At 39.6% G+C, this 23,655-nt stretch overlaps 1 protein-coding gene and 1 pseudogene across 1 annotated transcript in view; both read left to right on the forward strand.

The window, feature by feature from the left end:
* The window catches only part of LOC111138601, an 896,555-nt gene that overhangs the window by 331,970 nt on the left and 540,930 nt on the right, over nt 1-23,655 (forward strand). The gene's annotated exons all lie outside the window — the stretch shown is intronic.
* LOC111162599 lies at nt 14,098-15,051 on the forward strand (annotated as a pseudogene).

The following is a 23,655-nucleotide window of genomic DNA, read 5'->3' on the forward strand; positions in this document are numbered from 1 at the left end:
TTTTGGGCTAGGCTCAGCTGGGTAGCTCTTCTGGTCTTGGCTAGACTCATTCAAACGCCTACATACCTGTAGCTGGGTTCATTTAGAACTTAGTGTTCTAGAATGGCCACAAGTGGGATAACACCTGTCTGCTCAATGTGATCTCTCATGCTCCAGAAGGATGTTCATATGGTAGGAGAAGATTTCTGAGAGAGTAGAACCATGAAAGGTATATTGAAGCCTAGGCTTAAAACTGGCACAATGTCACTTCTACTGCATTCTGTTGTCCAATGCAAGTCACAAGACTAACCAGTTTCAAAGAATGGGGAAAGAATCTGCCTCTTGGTGGAGAAGCTTAAAAGTCACATGGCAAAAAAATACAGATTCAGGAAGGAGGGCAAAATTGTGGGGAGTTTTGCAATCAACCAAAGATCACTACATTTGTATCTTTAGGGTAAATAGCCAGTAGTGCAATTCCTGGGTCTTGGGGTAGCTCTATTTTCAACTTTTTGAGGAACCTCCATGCTGTTTTCCAGAGTGGCTGCACCAGCTTGCATTCCCATCAACAGTGTAGGAGGGTTCCCCTTTCTCTGCATCCTCGCCAGCATCTGTCATTTCGCGACTTGTTAATTTTAGCCATTCTGACTGGTGTGAGGTGGTATCTCACTGTGGTTTTGATTTGTATCTCCCTGATACTGAGCAATGTTGAGCACATTTTCATGTGTTTGTTGGCTATTTGTATGTCTTCTTTGCAGAAATGTCTGTTCATGTCCTCTGCCCATTTCTTGATTGGATTATTTGTTCTTTGGGTGTTGAGTTTGGTAAGTGCAGATTTTGGATACTAGCCCTTTATCTGAGATGTCATTTGCAAATATCTTCTCCCATTCTTTCCGTTGTCTTTTAGTTTTGTTCACTGTTTCCTTTGCTGTGCAAAAGCTTTTTATCTTGATGAAATACCAGTAGTTCATTTTGCCTTCACTTCCCTTGCCTTTGGCTACATTTCTAGGAAGAAGTTGCTGAGGCTGACATCGAAGAGGTTGCTGCCTGTGTTCTCCTCAAGGATTTTGATGGATTCCTGTCTCACATTGAGGCCTTCCATCCATTTTGAGTCTATTTTTGTGTGTGGTGTAAGGAAATGGTCCAGTTTCATTCTTCTGCATGTGGCTGTCCAATTTTCCCAACACCATTTGTTGAATAGACTGTCTTCTTTCCACTGGACATTCTTTCCTGTTTTGTCAAAAATCAGTTGACCATAGAGTTGAGGGTCTATTTCTGGGCCCTGTATTCTGTTCCATTGATCTATGTATTTGTTTTTGTGCCAGTACAAAGTCTAATTTATCTGATATAAGGATTGCCGTCCCAGCTTTCTTTTGATATCAATTAGTGTGGATAAATATTTTCCACCCACTCACTTTATATCTGGAGGTGTCTTTGGGTCTAAAATGAGTGTCTTGCAGACAGCATATTGATGTGTCTTGTTTTTTTATCCATTCTGATACCCTGTGTCTTTTGATTGGAGCATTTATTCCATTTACATTCAGGGTAACTATTGAAAGATATGAATTTTGTGCCATTGTATTGCCTGTAAGGTGACTGTTACTGTATATTGTCTCTGTTCCTTTCTGGTGTATGTTACCTTTACACTCTCTCTTGGCTTAGAGGATCCCTTTCAATATTTCCTGTAGGGCTGGTTTTGTGTTTGCAAATTCTTTTAGTTTTTGTTTGTCCTGGATGATTTTTATCTCCCCTTCTATTTTCAATGACAGCCTAGGTGGATATAGTATTCTTGGCTGCATGTTTTTCTCATTTAGTGCTCTGAATATATCATGCCAGTCCTTCTTGGCCTGCCAGGTCTCTGTGGATAGGTCTGCTGCCAACCTAATATATCTACCATTGTATGTTACAGATCTCTTGTCCCGAGCTGGTTTCAGGATTTTCTCTTTGTCACTGAGACTTGTAAATTTTACTATTAGATGATGGAGTGTTGACCTATTTTTATTGATTTTGAGGGGGGTTCTCTGTGCCTCCTAAATTTTGATGCTTGTTCCCTTCACCAAATTAGGGAAATTCCTATTATAATTTGCTCCAATATACTTTGTGCCTCCCCCCCTCTTCCTTCTTCTTCTGGGATCTCAATTATTCTAATGTTGTTTCATCTTATGGTATCACTTATCTCTTGAATTATCCCCTTGTGGTCCAGTAGTTGTCTCTCTTTTTCTCAGCTTCTTTATTTTCCATCATTTGGTCTTCTATATCACTAATTCTCTCTTCTGCCTCATTTATCCTAACAGTAAGAGTCTCCATTTTTTATTGCACCTCATTAAAAGCTTTTTTGGTTTCAGATTTGTCAGATTTTAGTTCTTTTATTTCTCCAGAAAGGGATTTTACTTTTCCAGAAAGGGATTCTCTAGTATCTTCCATGCTTTTTTTTTGAGTCCAGCTAGCACCTTGATAATCGTCATTCTGATCTGTAGTTCTGACATCTTACTAATGTCCATATTGATTAGGTCCCTAGCTGTTGGTACTGCCTCTTGTTCTTTTTTTGAGGTGAATTTTCCTCCTTGTCATTTTATCTAGATAAGAACAGATGAATGAGAGAACAAAATACTAAAAGGGTAGCAATGACCCCAGAAAAATATACACTAACCAGATCAGAAGAGACTTGATACTGGGGGGAGAAGAAAGGAGAAAAAAATATATTTATTTTAGACTGGCGAGTAGAACAGAGCCTCATACTTGATTTTGGGTGTATTTTGGTTTGTTAGAAGAAACTACCTTCCAAAATTTTAAAGAAAGAAAAAGTTATATATATACAAAATAAGGGTAAACACAAAGAAGGGATGAAATATGACTGTAAAAATAAAAATTAAAAAAGATTCTAAAAAAGAATTGATAAGATAATAAGTTGGTTGAAAAAAAGGGGGAAAAAAGGGAAAAAAAAGAGGAAAGAATGTAATCAGGCTGGAGACTAGAACAAGGCCATGTGCTAGATTTAGGGTATATTTTGATCTGTTAGGAGAAACTGTAACCCAAAATTTTAAAGAAAGAAAAACCTATATGTATACAAAAAATAAGGTTAAATACAATGGATAGAATATAACAATGAAAATTAAAAAGACTTTTAAAAAGGTATTAATAAGATAAAATAGTTAAAAAAAGATTAAAATAGGAAAGAGGAAAAATTAAAACAATAGAATAAAAAAATTTAAAAATTTAACTTAGAAATATTAAAGAATCATGGGAAAAAAGCCATGAGTTCTATGTGTTGCATTCCTATATCTCTGGAATTCCGCTGTTCTCCTGGTAAGTGAACTTGGTCTTGGCTGTGTCTTCTTGCTGATCTTCTGGGAACGGGGCCTGTTGCTTTGATTCTCAAATGTCTTTGCCGGTGGCGGAATTGCACCGTCCTTGCCAGGGGCTAGGCTAAATAATCTGCGCGGTTTTGCTCCCGGGAGCTTTTGTTCCCTGAAGGCTTTCCGTAGGGCTTTGGAGGATGGGAATAAAGATGGCAGCTGCCCAGTCTCCGCCGGGAGAAGCGGAGGGTTCCGCCGGGCTCCTCGGTGCTTTGGAGAAGAGCCATCAATCCCACCCATCTCCCTAGTCTCCGGCCACACTCTGAGCTCACCCAGCTTGTGACGGAGCAGTTCTGTTTCTGGCACTTGGCCCGTTTAGAGTCTCCAAATCTAGCAGATTCCTGCTGTGTGTTCCTGTGCTGCTCCTCCCAGAGGAGAAAGGTAAGTCTCCCTGGATGTGCCACTTGTGGGGTCCCTGCTCCACGAGCAGTAGCCTGACTATGCCTCGGATCAGAGTTTAAGGTAAGCCCAAGCTGAGAGCTCCCCCCTCGGCTCCTCTCTGCAGTTGGCTTCCCCGCTCTGATGCTGGGGGCTCTGTCATACTCAGGCACCCCCACTCTTTCTGTGACCCTGTGGGTCCTGAGACTACACGGTCCCCGTGAGGACTCCACCCCCACTTAGCCTCTGGAGTGATGTCCCTCTGTGGAGCAGACTTCTAAAAGTCCTGATTTTGTGCTCCGATTCTCTGTTGCTTGCTGAGAACTGACCCCTCCCCTCGCGATATATCTTCCCATATATTGCCTCGGATTGACTTTTCCAGACGTCCTACCTTCCAGAAAGTGGTTGCTTTTCTATTCCTAGAATTGCTGCACTTCTTCTCTTAGCTTTCCTGTTGAGGTGTTCAGAATGGTTTTATAACTAGCTAGCTGAACTGAGACCAAAGGATATTTAGGTCTCAACTCCTCGGCCGTCTTGCTCCTCCCTCTCTCAGTTCTTTGCTTTTCTAAGCTGCTCTTTTCCTGTTCTTTGGCTAGAGAAAGATGAGGTGTTTTATGTATGTATGTTAGTCACCATACAGTACATCATTAGTTTTTGATGTAGTGTTCCAACATTCATTTTTTGTATATAACACCCAGTGCTCCATGTAATCCCTGCCCTCCTTAATACCCGTCACAAGGCTGACCCATCTCCCCACCCCCTTGCTTCTAAAACTCTCTATTTGTTTCCCAGAGTCCATAGTCTCTCATGGTTCGTCTCCCACTTGGATTTCTCCCCCTTCATTTTTTTCCCTTCTCCTAATGTCTTCCATGCTAGTACTTTTGTTCCACAAATAAGTGAAACCATGTGATAATTGACTTTCTCTGCTTGACTTATTTCACTCAGCATTATCTCCTCCAGACCCATCCAAGTTGATGCAAAATTTGGGTATTCATCCTTTCTGATGGAGGCATAATAGTCCATTGTGTATATGGACCACATCTTCTTCATCCATTCATCTGTTGAAAGGCATCTTGGCCCTTTCCACAGTTTGGCTATTGTGGACATTGCTGCTATGAACGTTGGGGTGCATGGGACCCTTCTTTTCACTACATCTGTATTTTTGGGGTAAATATCCTGTGGTGCAATTGCTGGCTCATAGGGTAGCTCTATTTTTAATTTTTTGAGGAACCTCCACACTGTTTTCCAAAGTGAGTACACCAGTTTGTATTCCCACCAGCAGTGTAAGAAGGTTCCCCTTTCTCCACAACTTCTCCAACATCTGTTGTTTCTTGCCTTGTCAATTTTGACCATTCTAACTGGTGTAAGCTGGTATCTCAGTGTGATTTTGATTTGAATTTCCCTGATGGCTAGTGATGATGAACATTTTTTCATGGGTCTGAGATGAGGTCTTTCTTGATGTTTTTCTTTGGTCTGTGCCCATTGGTGTTTCTGGGATGGTGGCTTCTCCACCAGTCAGTCCTGTCATATAAGAGGGAAGACAGCAACTCAGGGAACTCACCACAGTGTTGTTCCTTAGGTCCTAACACCTCTAGCCTGTCTGCCTTCTACTCTTTCATGGTGTTCTTATGTTGTGTTATATACAATGCCCAAGATTTTCAGCTCCACTTTTCAAAGTACATATTCTGCCACTGTAAAGATGATACCCAATAGGAGCTGAAAGACTCTCCTGTTGAACTGTCTGATACTTGCCTCCATGTGTGAGAGTGGCCAGCTCTGGTCCAGATGTGCTTGCACAGGTGGAAGGCTGGTGGGCACTTTTGCTGTCTAAGTTCCTGCAAATGAAAATGACAATCATTTCCTGAGTTCTCAGTTTGTTAGACCTAATGATGGAAGTAGAGCAGTGAGGTAATGGTGGTGTTGAGCCTTCACTTCTCTGATGGTATTTGGTTGATGATGCTAGTCCAGTGTCTTGTTTCTTCAGATTTACTTCCCATACCATTGAGGGTCAACATTATTGTTAAGGTACAAGTGAGCACACTCTGGAACAGAGAGGTTAAATTCTTTTCTTGAAATGCCAGTTTTAAATGATGGGGCCAAAATGTAGACTTAGACATATAGATTCCAAAATTATGTTCTTTCCATGGGACTTTGGACTATTTTTAAATTGCTTTTAATAAGTCCTTACTCTTGGGGTGTCTGGGAGGCTCCATCATTAAGTGTCTGCCTTCGGCTCAGGTCATGGTCCCAGGTCCTGGGATCGAGCCCTGCATCGGGCTCCTTGCTCCACGGGAAGCCTGCTTCTCCCTCTCCCACTCCCTCTGCTTGTGTTCCTGCTCTCACTCTAAGTGAGAAGTGTTCCTCCTTCTCTCTCTAATAAACAAAATTGACTCTGAAAAACAATCTGAGGGTTTTGAAGGGGCGGGGGGTGGGAGGTTGGGGGATCCAGGTGGTGGGTATTGGAGAGGGCACGGATTGCATGGAGCACTGGGTGTGGTGCAAAAACAATGAATACTGTTACGCTGAAAATAAATTAAAAAAAATATGTGCCCCCCCCCCCAAATCTTTTTAAAAAAGTTAAGTCCTTACTCTTACTAGGTGGAGAGTAAAGGTTACCAAAAGGCAGTGATCCGCTGCTCTTAATGTGTTAACTTGCTGAGAATACAAATATCTTCTCACTGTGATTACAAGTTTTATCTTTATAACTTAAAATTTTAAGGTGTGAATAATGTTAAAAATTTAATTTCACAAGAATTACAGGGTTTGTTCCCAAAAGGCCATAATTAAAAGAATTTTAATGTCTGAAAATAGAAATTGGCTCAAACTGTTTTAGGTTTCCTTGTATTTTCAGCATCCTGAGTAGGGATTAGTTCAGTGGTCAAATACTTAAAGAAGACATAGTAAATCCAATTTTGGAAGCTTTCTTTCTTTCTTTCTTTTTTTTTTTTTTAAAGATTTTATTTATTTATTTGACAGAGAGGGAAATCACAACTAGGCAGAGAAGCAGGCAGAAAGAGTGAGGGGGAAGCAGGCTTCCTGCTGAGCAGAGAGCCTGACGTGGGGCTCGATCCCAGGATCCTGAGATCAAGACCTGTGCCGAAGGCAGAGGCTCAACCCACTGAACCACCCAGGGGCCCCTAATTTTGGAAGCTTTCTACTTCACATGTTTAGTGAGCATGTACATGGTTTTGTGTTTGGGAGTGTGAAGGAGTGGATGAAGGAAATGTAGCAAGTGATCTATGGCTTCTTTCCACATATTTGGGCTTCTAGTGCTCTCAGTTATATCCTCATCACAATCACTATACCTAGTTCATTTAGGTTCCAGAAAATTCCCACCAAGAAGAAATGGTTTGGGGGCTGCCTTCAAGAACACCAAAGGAGCATTGGAGTGTCCAGCTCCAGACTGGGAGAATGTTTCCATGAAAGGGTCAGAGTCACACCTTGTGCAGAAGAGGGTGAGGGTGTGTTGAACAGGGAGCAAGCACGTTTGTTCCCACCGACTCTGGGTGGAAATGCAGGTGAACCTATGCAAGATGTCCTACCCTTTGTGTAAGGTGAGCATGTACGTGAAAGTCCTTCTACAATGAACTACTTCTCAGTATGGAATAATTAAACACGCTGCTTGCTCTGCACTGTATTTTACCTCACTTGTAATGACTTCAATCCAATCTGAGCTTTTGTACGTTGAGAATACTCTTCCTCATAATTTTATTGTTTTCTCTGTCATTCTGTCATTTTCTTCTTGTTTTCCCTTTTAGGGAATATTCTCTGTTCTCTGTGTGACTGAAATCTCAATCTGGCCTGTCTCTTTCAGCTTCTGTCATTTGTCCTTCTAGACTTGTCTTCTGTGTCTCTCCCTTTTCTTGGAGGCTTTTCCTTTTCATGTTCCCCACTTAGGTTCTTTGTCCATTTATCCACTGGTAACCACAGATCCCAACGCAGGGCAGCAGTGCAGGGCGGTGACATCTCACTTAGCAGGAAGGTTGGGCTGTTCCCAGTGCTTCCCTCAGAGGGAGGACAAGTAGTGAGGAAGAGGATCAGAGAGCTGGGAAGAGTTCAGACACCAGGGACAGCCAGTTGGAGAATATACTGAGTTGGTGGCAATTTAGATCTTTCAGGAGAAGGACTATCCTCACAATTCCAGCTTTGCAGAGAGGACAGTGGCCAGGCTCCTGCTGAAGAAGCATTCCTGCTCCCTCCTTTTTCAGTTATGTTGCTTTTCTGTAAAATCCTATTCTGCCAGGTATTCATTGTCGTTTACATGTGTGATTCCTTACAAATGCTTGATAGTGTATCTTTTTTGCCTAAAGTTAGCTTTTCCAAATATGATTTTATCAGTCACTTTCATCCTTTAAAAAAAATACTCTTCATCATTTATATTATTTTCATATTACGTCTTTGTTTCCTGATTTCTTGTCGTCATAGATATAATATTAGGAACAACACTGTTGTATAAAAATATGTTAAATGTAGGGGCGCCTGGGTGGCTCAGTGTGTTAAGCCCCTGCCTTTGGCTCAGGTCATGATCTCAGGGTCCTGGGATCAAGCCCCACACTGGGCTCTCTGCTCAGCAGGGATCCTGCTTTCCCCTCTCTCTCTGCTGCCTCTCTGCCTCCTGATCTCTCTCTGTCAAATAAATAAATAAAATATTTAAAACAAACAAACAAAACCTTTAAAAAATATGTTCAATGTAAAGAATTATGGAAAAGTGAAGGGTCATGATATTGACATCTTTTTTTTAAAGATTTTATTTATTTATTATATATAATCCCATATATATATGGGATCACAGAGCTAATATATAAATAATGTGTGTGTATATATATTATATATATATATGATAGAGCTAATATATATATGGGTTATGAATGGGTTATGAATGAAATGGGTTATGAATGAAATTAAGAATTTATTTGCATATTTACATTAAAAATTAAGTAACTGAATGGACTCTTACTTATAGATGTAAATACTTGGGCAATTGTGATGCAAAACTCTTAAGTGTCTTGGAAACTACGACAGTCATTCACAGATGAGACTCAGGTGGCTGGGGAAATCTAGGGAATTATTTGTCTTCTGTTGAATATGTGAAAAAACAAAAGAAACAGATGAGGTCTCCTCTGACATTGTCCTTGATCGTCGTTCTCCCTGAGGACGGCCATCTCTGGACAGCTCAGTGACAGGGGCTCATTAGCAGTGTGGGGCGTCTGCTCCCCAGAGACGTCAGCCAGGGAAATGCATTTGGTTTTCAGTGCCAGCCCTGCCACAGCTGAGTGTCACAGCACCTCTCCTGTGCTCATAAGGGACTCCCTGTCATACAGGCAGGTCACTGCTTTTGGGAAACCATAGTGGAGTTTGCAATTGTCTTCATCTCTTACATCCTAGAGGCAAAGTGCAGATCTCTGTACCACATGAAGACATGTGAAGTCATTGTGAGCAAGCATCTTTTTGCTTAGGAAAAATTTATGGATAAGCCAGTGCTGACATAGTCAACCTTTGCATTTACTGCAAAGAACATAACGGTTTCTACATGTCTGAGTGCCAATGCCCCGTACTGTCTTTAGGCAATGACTTGGAAAGGAGGTAGAGAAATAGGTTAGAACCCGCAGAAAAGGTGAGCAAAGGTGAGTGAAATGGAACTAGGTCTCTGTGTTGCTTTAAGAATTGGAAGTTAGTTAATTTTCAGTTACAATTGTTCGTGGAACAGAAAAGCTGTATTGGTTTGCATATATAGTCCATTGTTTAAAGGAACAGACCATGGAAATTCACCAAATATAAGAAGTAAACTTAATTGTTCATTATAGACTCCACCAAGTCATTCCTAGACATTTCATTTTACTGTAATACATTCATTATACTTGTGTATGCACGTGTGGATAATCATTTAATTAAGAATATTTAGTGGCAATAAAATATGGGTTTCAGAAATAGAATAAGAGAGTATGTATATGGGTAAAAGTATTAGACTAGTATTAGACTATATGGTAAAACTATTAGAATATATGTTTCTATGCTTTCTCTTTGGTCCTTATTGTCTGTGAAATGAGACAATATTTGTTCTCTATGCATAAAAGTCCTTGTCAGTATTTATAGTTTCTAAGTGGTCATTTTCTCCCTTAAGAGTTACCAAAATATCTAAAATATAAAATATTATGGATATTTATTTATTTATTTATTTTTAAAGATTTTATTTATTTATTTGAGAGAGAGAGAGAGAGAGATCACAAGTAGGCAGAGAGGCAGGCAGAGAGAGAGGGAAGCAGACTCCCCGTTCAGCAGAGAGCCTGATGTGGGGCTCGACCCCAGGACCCTGAGATCACGACCTGAGCCGAAGGCAGAGGCTCAACCCACTGAGCCACCCAGGCGCCCCATAAAATATTATGGATTTTTAAAAATGCTATGGTGTAAGTACCACAGGGGAGTTCCATTCTGTGAATAGTGTGTCAGCATTTTTCTATTTTCATGTTATTTTTAATAAGAAATGATGACCATTCAAGTGAGTACAAACACCAATCTGAAGAAAAAAAAAGAAGAATCCTGAATGTTTAATTGATGACTTAGGCAAATGACAAGTTGTGTGTGTCTGTGTGTATGATTGCACTGAGGTGATGTATAAGGTACACTGGGTTCCATCCTTCTATCCTTGCACAGCATCGTGAATGGACTCTGTGTGAATGCTGTTGGGGCCCTGCTCAGATGCTCTTTACCTGGCTGCTGCTCCGATCCTAACCCTATGTGTTAGGAATATGGGCTGCCAGGTGCACAGCCGTTCCCTTCTTCAGAGATTTGCCCTCAGCTAAGGGGGATCTGCTTTGCAAGGTGGTCTCAGGAACAGACTGTGGGCAACTCTTAGCCAGTGACGGACTCTTGGGAGAGACAAAAGGCTGCCAATGCTAAGGCGGGACTAAGTCTGATGCAGTTCATACTGAGGAGCCTGTTGTAATATATCTGAGGTCAGCTCAGACCTATGAAACAGATGCATCATTAACACAAAGTGATTCACTCGTAGCCCTGAGGCTGTTCATAGTTTGCCAACACTATTTCAGGATTCACTCAGGAACTGGATAGGGCAGGGTTTGTATGTCCAATATATCAGTGAATGTTATGTATTTGAAATATCTTCAACATAGACATTATCTTGAGATATTTGGTCTTTACATTGTATAGTTGTATAATGAGCAGCTAGTATATGGAAATATGTATTCTTCCAATGAAATTAGACTTACATGTCAGCATTGAACACCTACAGTGATGGCTCTATCAGCTCCCGTGTGCTGGCACTAAATATTTAACCTTGCCCATTTGATATCTGTTCTCTTAATTGTTGTTGTAAAACTGTATTTTTGTGAGATGTCATTTTCCGTTATATTATTTTTTTGATGGTAATTATTACTTAGAATGCCATCTTCTTTTATTTTGTAGAATCTATTTACTGTTATTTTACCTAATAACATTTTTCTCTTGCTAAGTAACATGTGCTTTTTAAAAAAAAATCTTTTAATTAACATATAATGTATTATTTGCCCCAGGAGTACAGGTCTGTGAATCATCAGGCTTACACACTTCACAGCACTCACCATAGCACATACCCTCTCCAATGTCCATAACCCAACCACCCTCTCCCTACCCCCTCCTCCCAGCAACCCTCAGTTTGTTTTGTGAGATTGAGTCTCTTATGGTTTGTCTCCCTCCTGATCCCATCTTGTTTCATTTTGTCCTTCCCCCATTTTGCCTCTCAAATTCCTCATATCAGGGAGATCATATAATTGTCTTTCTCTGATTGACTTATTTCACTCAGCATAATATCCTCTAGTTCCATCCGCATCATTGCAAATGGCAAGATTTCGTTTCTTTTGATGGCTACACAGTATTCCGTTGTATATATAAACCACTTCTTTTTTATCCATTCCTCTATTGTTGGACATCTGGGCTTTTTCCATAGTTTGGCTATTGTGAACATTGCTGCTATAAGCATTCAGGTGTACATGTCCCTTTGGATCCCTACATTTGTATCTTTAGGGTAAATACCCAGTAGTGCGATTGCTGGGTTGTAGGGTAGCTCTATTTTCAACTTTTTGAGGAACCTCCATGCTGTTTTCCAGAGCGGCTGTACCAGCTTGCATTCCCACCAACAGCGTAGGAGGGTTCCCCTTTCTCCGCATCCTCACCAGAATCTGTCATTTCCTGCCTTGTTAATTTTAGCCATTCTGACTGGTGTGAGGCGGGATCTCACTGTGGTTTTGATTTGTATTTCCCTGATGCCGAGTGATGTGGAGCACTTTTCCACACACATATATAATCTTATAAAGCAGCAAAGTGTTTGTACAATTTCATCTTGCCAGAGTTTTATCTTTTCTCATCTGCCTTCTTAGTCCTTATGGATAGGATAATGTTAAAATACAACATTATTTTATTCTAATGCTGCATGACTATATTGGTGCTTTCCTTAGATGAGTTAGCATTTCACTTTTGTCCTCCTTCACTTTGGTGTGTCTTTTATGAGGGACATTTGAAAAGTTGCCAGCAATTTACTTAAGAAAGTGTATCTGTATTTGTGTGTGTACGTGCATGAGACTGAAACATGTTTTTTTTATTTTTTATTTTTCTGCTCTTCTGAGTATGTGTGAGTCTGGGGATATTCTCTTTTGTTGCACATTTAGACTCTTTCAAATGCCTTTATAATAATTCTATCAAGAAATACTTGTGCATAATTTTTTATTCTGGGTAATACTGATCACAACTTTATAGAAAATCACAGGACATATAAAATACTGTGAACTCTACATCCTCTATTCAGATTTTAGATACATTTATTTTAGGCCAGTTTTGTAACAATTTCTTTCACACATCAACGGGTCTACTCTGATTCAGATTTTGAAACTCTCAGAAGAATTAAAAATGTACTGTATGCTTAACTATTTGAACATGATAGAACTGAAATAGCCATTTTCTAATGTCTGTTTTGTTGGGATAGAGCTTCTTCAGTACTAATCAGTTGGATGACAATGGTCATCAGACTTGCCTTAGAGCTAGCCATGTGTTTGATCAGTGTGACTAATTCTGCAAGATAGCTCCAGAAAGTTGGTAATTCGTCTAATATCAATGGATGTCTGAGATTTTGTATAATATGAAAATATCCTTTTCTTTATAACTTTTCTTCTAGTATTTAAAGGTTTCCATTATAGTGATTTAACCTACTTTACTTTGAGAATGTATCTGTCTTTATCTCTATGTGTTTATATATTTAATTAGTTTATCATAGGGAGTGATGTAAAGCATTATTCTTGGTAGATAGATTACACCACTAGATAACTTTTAAAATGACTAATCTGATTAGAATGTTGATAGTGAAAAATCCTACCTCTTTTAGGATTTCATGCCCTGTACTTGGTAATGTGTGAAACAGAAGTCTGCAGACGGAAGAAGAAAGTCTTGGCCACTGGATTTCAGGGTTCTGATTTCAACGGATATGCAGGGCCAATGAATTTTTGGAGTTCCTGTTAAATTGGTATGGTAATTTCAAGCATCTTTAAGGAAAAGTTAAGCACTGTATTTGGATGGTAATGTTTTTGGTTCTCTGTGATTATTAATTTTTTCCCTACCATATCAAAAAGCGGTGCAACTTTCATAAATACGTTAGTCAGTTCTGTCAAAATGTTTGTGTGCAGAGTAGTGGTGATATTTTGCATGTAATTGAATTCTTTGAATTAATACATTCTAGGTTTTCAATTCCTGTATCTGAATGCATTTTTGAGTTTATATTGTATTATATTCTATTGCACGTGAGGTATGTGCAAATCCAATTTTGTAGAATCATGAGATACATACTTGCAATAACATTTCTCCCTCTGTCTGCATCTCTTTCTGATTTTTTCCTGATTACGCTCCCTCTTTTTCCATTATCCCCATTCTTTCTAAAATGTATGTATATGTTTATAGTACTTTAGGTCTTATTGAGCTCAGACCGAAAGACCTTTTGTACCTATGACTGATTCAAAGACAATATCCGTTATTTCATTTTTCTTATACTAAATATTAATGATATACTTTTTGTGATAATGTAGAACTGGATTGGGATAAACTATGTCAATTTTCTAATTTACTTAAATGTTTATTCTTTTTAAAAATTTTTATTTTTTATTATGTTATGTTAGTCACCATACAGTACATCATTAGTTTTTGATGCAGTGCTCCATGATTCGTTGTTCATTATCATCCAGCACTTAATGAGCACATCATTCATTCAAGTAGTTACTGATAAAATCCTATGGTCGTACTTTAACATGAGAGATCCTCCCCACCCCTGTCAACTTTTTTTTTATAAGATTTCTTTTTTTTTTTTAAGATTTCTTTTAAAATTGCTAAATACTTGGTCTTGACAGGAAACATGTGCTAACAGAGGATGGAACAGAAAAATGGCAGTTCTTTCATGGGGTTTATCCTGCTGGGGTTCTCTGACCGGCCTCAACTGGAGCTAGTCTTCTTTGTGGTTCTCCTGATCTTCTATCTGTTCACTCTGCTGGGAAATACCACCATCATTGCCTTGGCCCAACTGGACCCACATCTTCAGACTCCCATGTACTTTTTCCTCTCCAACCTAAGCTTTCTGGACCTGTGTTACACGACCAGCACTGTCCCGCAGCTCCTGGTTCATCTCAGGACAGCAGACAAGTCTGTCTCCTTTGGTGGCTGTGTAGTTCAGCTGTTTGTTGCTCTAGAGTTGGGAGGAACAGAATGCATTCTGTTAGGGGTCATGGCATTTGACCGCTATGCAGCCATCTGCAAGCCCCTGTTGTACACCGTGATCATGCACCCCCGTCTCTGTGCCCTCATGGCTTCTGCATCATGGTTCATTGGTTTGGGCAACTCCTCATTGCAGACAGTGCTCCTCTTCCTTTTACCACTTTGTGGGAGAAATAAAATAGACCACTTCTTTTGTGAGGTCCCCGCACTGCTCAAGCTTGCCTGTGTTGATACCACTGTGTATGAGTCTGAGGTCTTCTTTGTCGGTGTGGTCATTCTCCTCACACCTTTGACATTAATCACAGTCTCCTATGGTAGGATCGTCAGGGCGGTCTTAAGAATAAAGTCATCTGCAGGGCAGAGGAAAGCGTTTGGCACATGTGTGTCCCACATCACAGTGGTCTCCCTGTTCTATGGCACGGCCATCTATGCTTACCTCCAGCCCAGCAACAACTACTCCCAGGATCAGGTCAAGTTTGTTTCTCTGTTCTATGCCATTGTCACCCCCATGGTCAACCCTGTCATATATACACTGCAGAACAAGGATGTGATGGGAGCAATGAAGAAGGTGCTTTGCAGGGTCCAGGACTCCAGATGACCGGGCGGGGAAGACCCTTTGATGGAGGACTTTGACTGCCAGGGTATTTAAGATGACTATGACCTTCCAGTGTCATCCAAAATTTCCTGTGACATCTCTCAAGGGAATTTCCTTACTTGATTCTTTTATACAAGTGAGTACTCAAAATCCAAGCTCATAGATTCAAGCAACCTCCAGAGATATGACCTAGTGTCCTAGAGCATCTGCATCATACTATTATTTTAAAAAGCTCCACAGGTTTTTCTTATTCCCCACCCCCATTTAGGAATGCTAGTCCATTTCTACTTAGAAGAAGATATTCAGGAACATACATAGGGAATTAAGAATACGAACCACTAAAACCCTGTAAGAAATACTAACATTTTAGCATTTTTTAGCCATTTGTTGGAAGCATATCACTTTTTCCTGCATTGTGATCATGGTTCCATGATAAGGTCCTTAGGTTGACTGTATCACAGCTTTTTCATAGAAGTAGGTGGACGGTGTGAGACAAAGCAATCCTTAGCTCAAAGAAAATCCTGCTAACATCAATCTTGATGAAGTACATTTAAATCTTCTCTTCATCCCATTTAATAATTTCTTTGATCCAAACATCACTGATCACTGCTTTTGTATCTCCAACCTGCCAAAAGCCCCATACAGTTTGAATGCAGGGACATATTCTAAAAATCTGGGAAATGACCTCTTATTCCCAGGAAATCCCATGTTCTCTGGAGCTTACCAGATTCACTAGGAGGAAATGTAAAGAAGAAATAAAATATATATTAATCATTAAACATGTCCATGTGTCTAAGCTTTATAAATAGCCATCTGAGTTTGAACTATGGTCATACATTTCTGAATTAGGAGTAATGAGTGTCAACTTCAATTGTCCCAGAACAATTGAATCTGACATTGTAAGCCCTTCGATCTTAACTCAAAATCAGTTTTCAAATAAATGTGTTTTCAAATATGGATCTGGGTTTTTGTAGTATTGTCACAAACAGGGTATTTTCCCATGGAGGCTGGAGCCAACAATGCTGTCTTTATAGAAATGTTGCTGATTTTTGATAGTTTTTTCCAACATGTAGCCCAGTGCAGGTAGATGTGTTTGTGTCTTGGGCTGGACATATACGCATGACAACTCTCCTGTTCCCTATCCTGATGGCTAACTGGCCTCCCCAGGGCCTTGAACCCTGAGCTGGCCATACTCATGCCAAGTGATCTTGCTGCAGGGACAGCATGTGGAGGCTGGAAATGACACCCAGGGGAGATCATGCTCACAGTCAGATTGTCTCTGTATCACTAAGAGCATCACAGTATTCTTACTTGAAATCAACACCGGGGATGTATCTTGACACCATAGTGATGCTTCATGTATGCCAGTAGGAAAACAGTTCTGTCCACTGTTTATCCCCGATGGTGACAAATTTCCTGCTTTCCATTATGTTTCAACCACATCCTGACAGTTATATCCAAATGGTCACATCAAAGTCCCTCAAATGAACCATCTTTGGTGCAAAAACCCTCAAGGTCTCATGAGGTTACAGAGCCCATTGTACAGGGTGAACAACTCCTTCTCTGCTCTTAAGGACACACAGAACCTGGGGCAAAATATTTATTTCCTTTAAGTGAATGTGTGAATGGCATTTGGATGTTTACTATTCATAGAAATAAGTTATAGAGAACACAGGTCTCTGGGATCCGTGCCAAAATAAAAAAGAAATCAGAGACCAAACACAAGTTCAGGATTGTTCTGTGACATTTTTGTAGTGTTAGGAATCTGCTCCCCATGGTGTCCATGCCTTGTGTGTAACAGACTCCAGGGTTGTGTAAATTGTCACCATATTATTTGGACTGTTTCCTTCTGTGCATTCACCAGTAAGTGTGGCAGGGCTGTGCACTTGTACCCAAGGCTTTGCTCAATTATTTTATTCCATCTGTGTTTAGCCTCTGGAGGTCAGGACGATCATGACTCTCTAGAGCAAGTCATGGATTCTTCCAGCTCTTCTGCTTCCTGGGGAATACAGGGCGCACACCGTCGGCTCAGGTAGTGAGGGCAGAGACCCAGAATGTCCATCAGACTCACATGAAACACAATTTTTAACAGCAGGTGATTCATTACCAGTTAGCAAAGGATACAAAATATCAGGAGTGCGTGCAGGGGGCCCCAGAAGGTTAACCGATTGATCCATACAAATGCCCCACACTTGCTCCTTTTAAAAATTTAATTCTATTGGTTTACACTGTTGGTGGATTTATTTTAACTGTTTTGAACTGATTGAAATCTATGAGATCTTTAAGAAATGTAAGTTCTTCTGGTTAGGAGCCTTTTCTGAGAAAAATTAACCTCTTTTGAGAATGAAGTTGTTCAGTTGTTGACCTGTGTCTTTTGTCTCAGTGAAGCATCCTGGATATTTCTAATGACTGGGTTATTTGGGATCCTCATGATCCATGAGATGTCGTGATCAGTTGTCAAAGCCTTTCGCAGGAACTCCCGACCCCCCCCCAACTCCTGACTCTGGTAGCAGATCATAAACAGTAATTTCTGTGTATTTTTAAGTCCCTATTTCAGGCATTTAGAGAAAGTGAAACATTTTTACAGGACTGTTTTGGGAAAGTTTATTTATTTATGGAAATGAGAACTGTGTTTTCTGTATTTAAAGGAAGAATCTTGGCTACAATGTGTTGTTTTTTAGCATGAAACCATCCTCTTCCTTGATTCCATAGGATGGAAAAACCATCCTATACTTCCCAAAGGATGTTTCTCCTCAAATTCCAGCATAACATGTTACATTGTGGCTTGCATTTAGATTGAAGTAACATATAAATTAACATATTACTACACACACACACAGATATGTACATGCACAAACACGGACTCCACCTGCAATCTCTTGTAAGTCAACCTCTTTTGTGAAGATGAATAGTATGAGAAAGTATATTTCCTTTAGCTTGCACTACTTTGAAGTGACAGGATTACAAATGTTATATTTCCAAAGTGTTCTGAAATGTGTACAAATATACCAAGTATGTGTGGTAACAGCTTATTCCTGCAGGTCACATTCCAAAGAAGGTGGTGGGGACATGTGCTGTTGATAAAATCTACACCAGTAAAGAGCTGAATAGAACAAACCATACTCTTTTTGTTGTCTTTATAGATACACATAAGTTAAAAAGTTTAGAAATGCATTCTTTCATTCTCTGGATTTAAATTTGCATCAGAAACGTTGGGCTATGTTTGTACATAGGGTAACTCTAGAAAAGTCTCATTCAGTAAATTTGTAGAGAGATTTTTTTTAAAGTTACTCTTATTTTTTAAGATTTTATTTATTTATTTGAGAGAGATTGACAGAGAGAGAGAGCGAGCAAATGAATGGGGAGGGGAGCAGCAGAGGGAGAGGGAGAAGCAGACTCCCCACTGAGCAGGGAGCACAATGTGGGGCTCTAACCCTGGACCTTGAGATCATGACCTGAGCTGAAGGGAGATGTTTAACTGACTGAGCCACCCAGTGGCAGGGAGGGGCAGAGAGTGAGAGAGAACCTTAAGCAGAGTCTGCCCTGAGCGTGGAGCCTGACTCGGGGCTTGATCTCAGTCCCTGAGAACACAACCTGAGCCCAAACCAGGAGTCTGACTCTCAAGCAATTGTACCACCCAGGCGCCCCTGTAGGGAGATTTTTGTATTAGATAGTAGGAAAAATCTGACCTTAGGAGAGGAATAAGAAATGGGGTGAAAAAATTGAATGACATCTCTTGTATTTATTTATTTTCCCCCCAGATATACTAAGATAGAATTGACATGTAGCATTGAGCAAATTTTAGGAGTAGCAAATGTGAATATCTACATATAACAAAACCGTTACCACCCTAGGGTTAGTTAAACCTCCATCTCATCACATAGTTACCCTTTCTTCTTTGTGGTGAGAACGATTGAGATCTACTCTCAGCCACTTTCAAGTCTGTAATACAATCACAGTAGCTCCGTGCACCACGGACCATGCTGTGCCTTAGCTCCTCAGGACTCTCATGTGATAACTGGTAGTTGGTTCCCTTTGCCTAACATCTCCCACTTCTCCTCCCCTCAGTCCCTGGTAACCACATTTCTACTCTCTGTACCTACAGGTTCAGCTTCTCTGGACCCCACAGTTGTGTGGGATCACAGAGTGTTTGTCTTGCTCTTCTGACTTGTTTCACCTAGCTGTAATGGCCTCAAGGTCCATCCATGTGGTCACAAATGGCAGGATTTCCTTCCTTCTCCTGGCTGAATAATACTGCTTTAGATACTTATGCCACCTCCTCTTTCTCCATTCATCTGTGTGGACACTTAGGTTGTCTCCACATTTGGCCATTGTGAATAGTGCTTCTGTGAATATGGGAGCACATGCATCTCTGTAATACCCTGATTTCATTTCCTTTGGATGGGTACCTAGAAGTTGGTTGCTGCATATAATAACAGTTACATTGTTAATTTTTTGAGGAACCTCCTTACTGCTTTCCATAGAGATTGTATCAGTTTACATTCCCATCAACTGTGCAGGAGAGTTCCCTAACTAACTTCTGTTATCTTTTGTCTTTTTTATGACAGCCATTCTAACAGGTGTGAATGATATTTGATTGTGGTTTTGGTTTGCATTTCCTGATGATTAGTGATTTGGAATACCTTTCATGTATCTATTTGTCGTTTGTCTTTGGGAAAATATCCATTCAATACCTCCATTCCTTTGAAAAAAATGCAATTGTTGTTTTTTATGCCACTGAGTTGCATGCATGAGTTTTTTAATATATTTTAGATATTAACCCCTTATCGGGTAGAAGATGTGTAAGTATTTCTCCCATTCTATAGGTTGACTTTTCATTTTGTTGACTGTTTCTTTCGTAGTGCAGAAAGTTTTTGGATTGATGTTTCACTTACTAATGCTTTGCTTTTGTTGCTGGTGCTTTTGTTGTCATATTCAGGCTCAGGGTTACAATTGGATCACAAAGAGTAGGCCAGTTTGTAGATAGGATGATGCTAGACCAGCCTCATTTGGTAAATGTGAACATGTCCAATGTCATGAATCTTCTATGTTGACTTCTAGGAGTTTTACAACTTCAGCTCTTCTATTTACATGTCAATCCACTGCAAGTTAATTTTTTTTTTTTTAACATTCACAGAAATGTTTAATCACACCAGAGTAGGTTTTGCTGGGGTGTAGCACGGGCCAAAATCCACTGGAGCAAATATTATAATGAAAAAGTTTACACATCAAAAATGTCTGCAAGTTAATTTTTGAGGTGTATAATAGAGTGCTACAATTTCATTCCTCTGCATGTACTTACCCATTTTTTTTTTTCAGGAGCATTTTTTAAGAAGACTGTGTTTCCCCATGAACATTCTTGACTCTGTTGTCAAATGTTAGTTGTCTGTATGTGGGTGGGTTTATGCCTGAGCTCTTCAGTCAGTTCCTTTGCTGTATGTGTCTGTTTCTTCTGCCAGTACCGTACTGTCTTCATCACTAGAGCTTTAACATGTAGTTTGAGTCAGGATGTGGGATGCCTCCTGCTTTGTTCTTCTCAGTTGTGGTGACTTTGGCAATTGGGAACTTTTGTAGTTCCACACAGATTTTAGGATTGTTTTTTTCTCTATCTGTGAAAAATGCCAATTAGAGACGTGTCTTGCAAGAAGTTGCTGTGGTCCATGTCGAACAGTTTACTGCCTATGTTCTCCTCTAGGATTTTGATAGATTCCTGTCTTACATGGAGGTTTTTCATTCAGTTTGAATTTATCTTTGTGTGTGGTAAGGTAGTGGTTCAATTTCATTCTTCTGCATGTGCTTGTCAATTTTCCCAGAACCATTTATTGAAGAGACTATCTTTTTTCCATTGGATATTCTTTCCTGATTTGTTGAAGATTAGTTGACCATAGAGTTGAGGGTCCATATCTAGTTTTCCTATTCTATACCATTGGTCTATGTGTCTGTTTTTGTGCCAGTACCATGCTGTCTTGATGATCACAGCTTTGTAATACAGCTGGAAGTCAGGCATTGTGATGCCCCCAGGTTTGGTTTTCTTTTTCAACATGTCCCCTAGCTATTTAGGGTTTTTTTCTGGTTCCATACAAATTTTAGGGTTATTTGTTTTAGCTCTGTGAAAAATGTCCATGGTATTTTGATAAGGATTCGATTGAAAGTGTAGATTTCTCTGGGCAACATAGACATTTTCACAATATTTGTTCTTCCAATTCCTGAGCATGGAATATTTTTCCATTTCTTTTTATCTTCCTCCGTTTTGTTCATGAGTGTTCTATAGTTTCTAGAGTATAGAGCCTTTACTCCTCTGGTTAGGGTTATTTCTAGCTATTTTATGGTTTTTGGTGCTATTGTGAATGGAGTCAATTACTTAATTTCTCTTTCTTCAGTTACATTGTTAGTTGTTTGTGTGTATTGATTTTGTATCCTGTGACATTGCTGAATTGCTGTATGAATTCTAGCCACTTGGGGCTGGAGATTTTTGGATTTTCCATGTAAAGTAACATATCATCTGTGAAGTGAGAGAGTTTGACTTCTTCTTTGCCAATATGGATGCCTTTTATTTCTTTTTGTTGTCTGATTGCTGAGGCTAGGACTTCTAGTACTGTGTTGAGCAAAGTGGTGAGAGTGGGCATCCCTGTCGTGTTCCTGACCTTCAGGGAAAGCTCTTGTTTTTTCCCCATTGGGAATGATAATAGCTGTGGGCCTTTCTTAGAAGGCTTTTGTGATGTTGAGGTATGGTCCCTCTATCCTTATACTCTGAAGAGTTTTAATCAGGAACAGGTGTTGTATTCTGTCAAATACTTTTTTTGCATCAATTGAAAGGATCATATGGTTCTTGTTTCTTCTTCTTCTTTTTTTAATATGCTCTATTACTTTAATTGATTTCTGAGTGTTGAACATCACTTGCATCCTAGGAATTCATCCCACCTGGTCATGGTGAATAATCTTTTTAATGTACTGTTGGATCCTATTAGCTAGGATCTTGTTGAGTATTTTGGCATCCATGTTCATCAGGGATATTGGTCCGTAAGTCTCCGTTTTTTAAAAAAATGTATTCTCTTTTATTTTTTTTTATTAACATGCAATGTATTTGTTTCAGGGGTACTGGTCTGTGATTCATCAGTCTTGCATAATTCACAGTGCTCACTATAGCACATGCCGTCCCCAATGTCCATGTCTATAAGTCTTTCTGAATGGGTCTTTGTCTTGTTTTGGGATTATAGAATGAGCTTGAGAGTTTTCCTTCCATTTCTATTTTTTGAAACAGCTTCCATGTAATAGGTATTATGTCTTCTCTCAATGTTTGGTAGAATTCCCCTGGGAAGACATGTGGCCCTGGACTCTTGTTTTTGGGGAGGTTTTTGATTACTGCTTCAGTATCCTTGCTGGTTATTGGTCTGTTCAGATTGTCTATTACTTCCTGTCTTGGTAGTTTATATGTTTCCAGGAACGCACCCATTTCTTCCAGATTGCTTACTTTGTTGGCATATAGTTGCTGGTAATACTTTTTAGTAATTGTTTCTATTTCCTTGGTATTAGTCATGATCTCTCCCCTTTCATTCATAATTTTATTAATTTGATCCTTTCTCTTTTCTTTTGCATAAGTCTGGCCAGAGGTTTATCAATCTTATTAATTCTTTCACGGAACTACCTTCTAGTTTTGTTGATATGTTCTACGGCTTTTCTGGGTTTTGTTTCCTGATTTCTGCTCTAATCTTTATTAATTTTCTTCTCCTCCTTGGTTTAGGCTTTAATTGGTGGTGCCCCCACACCCTTTTCCTTTAGGTGTAAGGTTAGGTTGTGCATTTGGGATTTTTCTAAAATTTTGAGAGAGGCTTAGATGGCTATGTACTTCCCTCTAAGGACCACCTTTGCAGTATCTCATAGGTTTTGAACCGATGTGTTTTCATTTTCATAGTTTCCATGAATTGTTTAAGTTCTTTAATTTCCTGGTTGAGGCACTTATTCTTTAGCAGGGTGTTATTTAACTTCCATATGTTTATGTTCCTACCAAATTTCTTCTTGTGGTTGAGTTCAAGTTTCAAAGCACTGTGGCCTGAAAATATGCAGGGAATAATCTCAGTCTTTTGGCATTGCCTGACACCTGGTTTGTGAACCAGCATGCGATCTATTCTGGAGAACATTCCATGTGCACTCAGGAAGAAGAAGTATTCTGTTGTTTTAGGATGGAATGTTCTGTATATATCTACGACGTCCATCTGGTCCAATATGTCATTCAAAACTCTTGTTTCTTTGTTGATCTTCTGCTTAGATGACCTTTCCATTACTGTGAGTAAAGTGTTGATGTGTCCTATGATTAATGGAGGAGAATCAGTATGGTTCTTTATTTTGCTTATTAATTGGTTTATATAATAGGCTTCTACCATGTTGGGGGCACAGATATTTAGAATTGTTAGATCTTCTATTTGGGTAGACCCTTTAAGTATGATATAGTGTCCCTCTGTATCTCTTACTATAGTCTTTGGTTTAAGACCTAATTTGTGTGATACGAGGAATGCTACCTCAGCTTTCTTTGGAGGTCGATTAGCATGGTAAATTTTTCCCCATCCCCTCACTTCCAATCTGGAGGTGTGTTTAGGTTCAAAGTGAGTC

This window comes from Enhydra lutris, unplaced genomic scaffold, assembly GCF_002288905.1.
Source record: "Enhydra lutris kenyoni isolate GAN:26980312 unplaced genomic scaffold, ASM228890v2 scaffoldscaffold93, whole genome shotgun sequence".
NCBI classification, from domain to species: domain Eukaryota; kingdom Metazoa; phylum Chordata; class Mammalia; order Carnivora; family Mustelidae; genus Enhydra; species Enhydra lutris.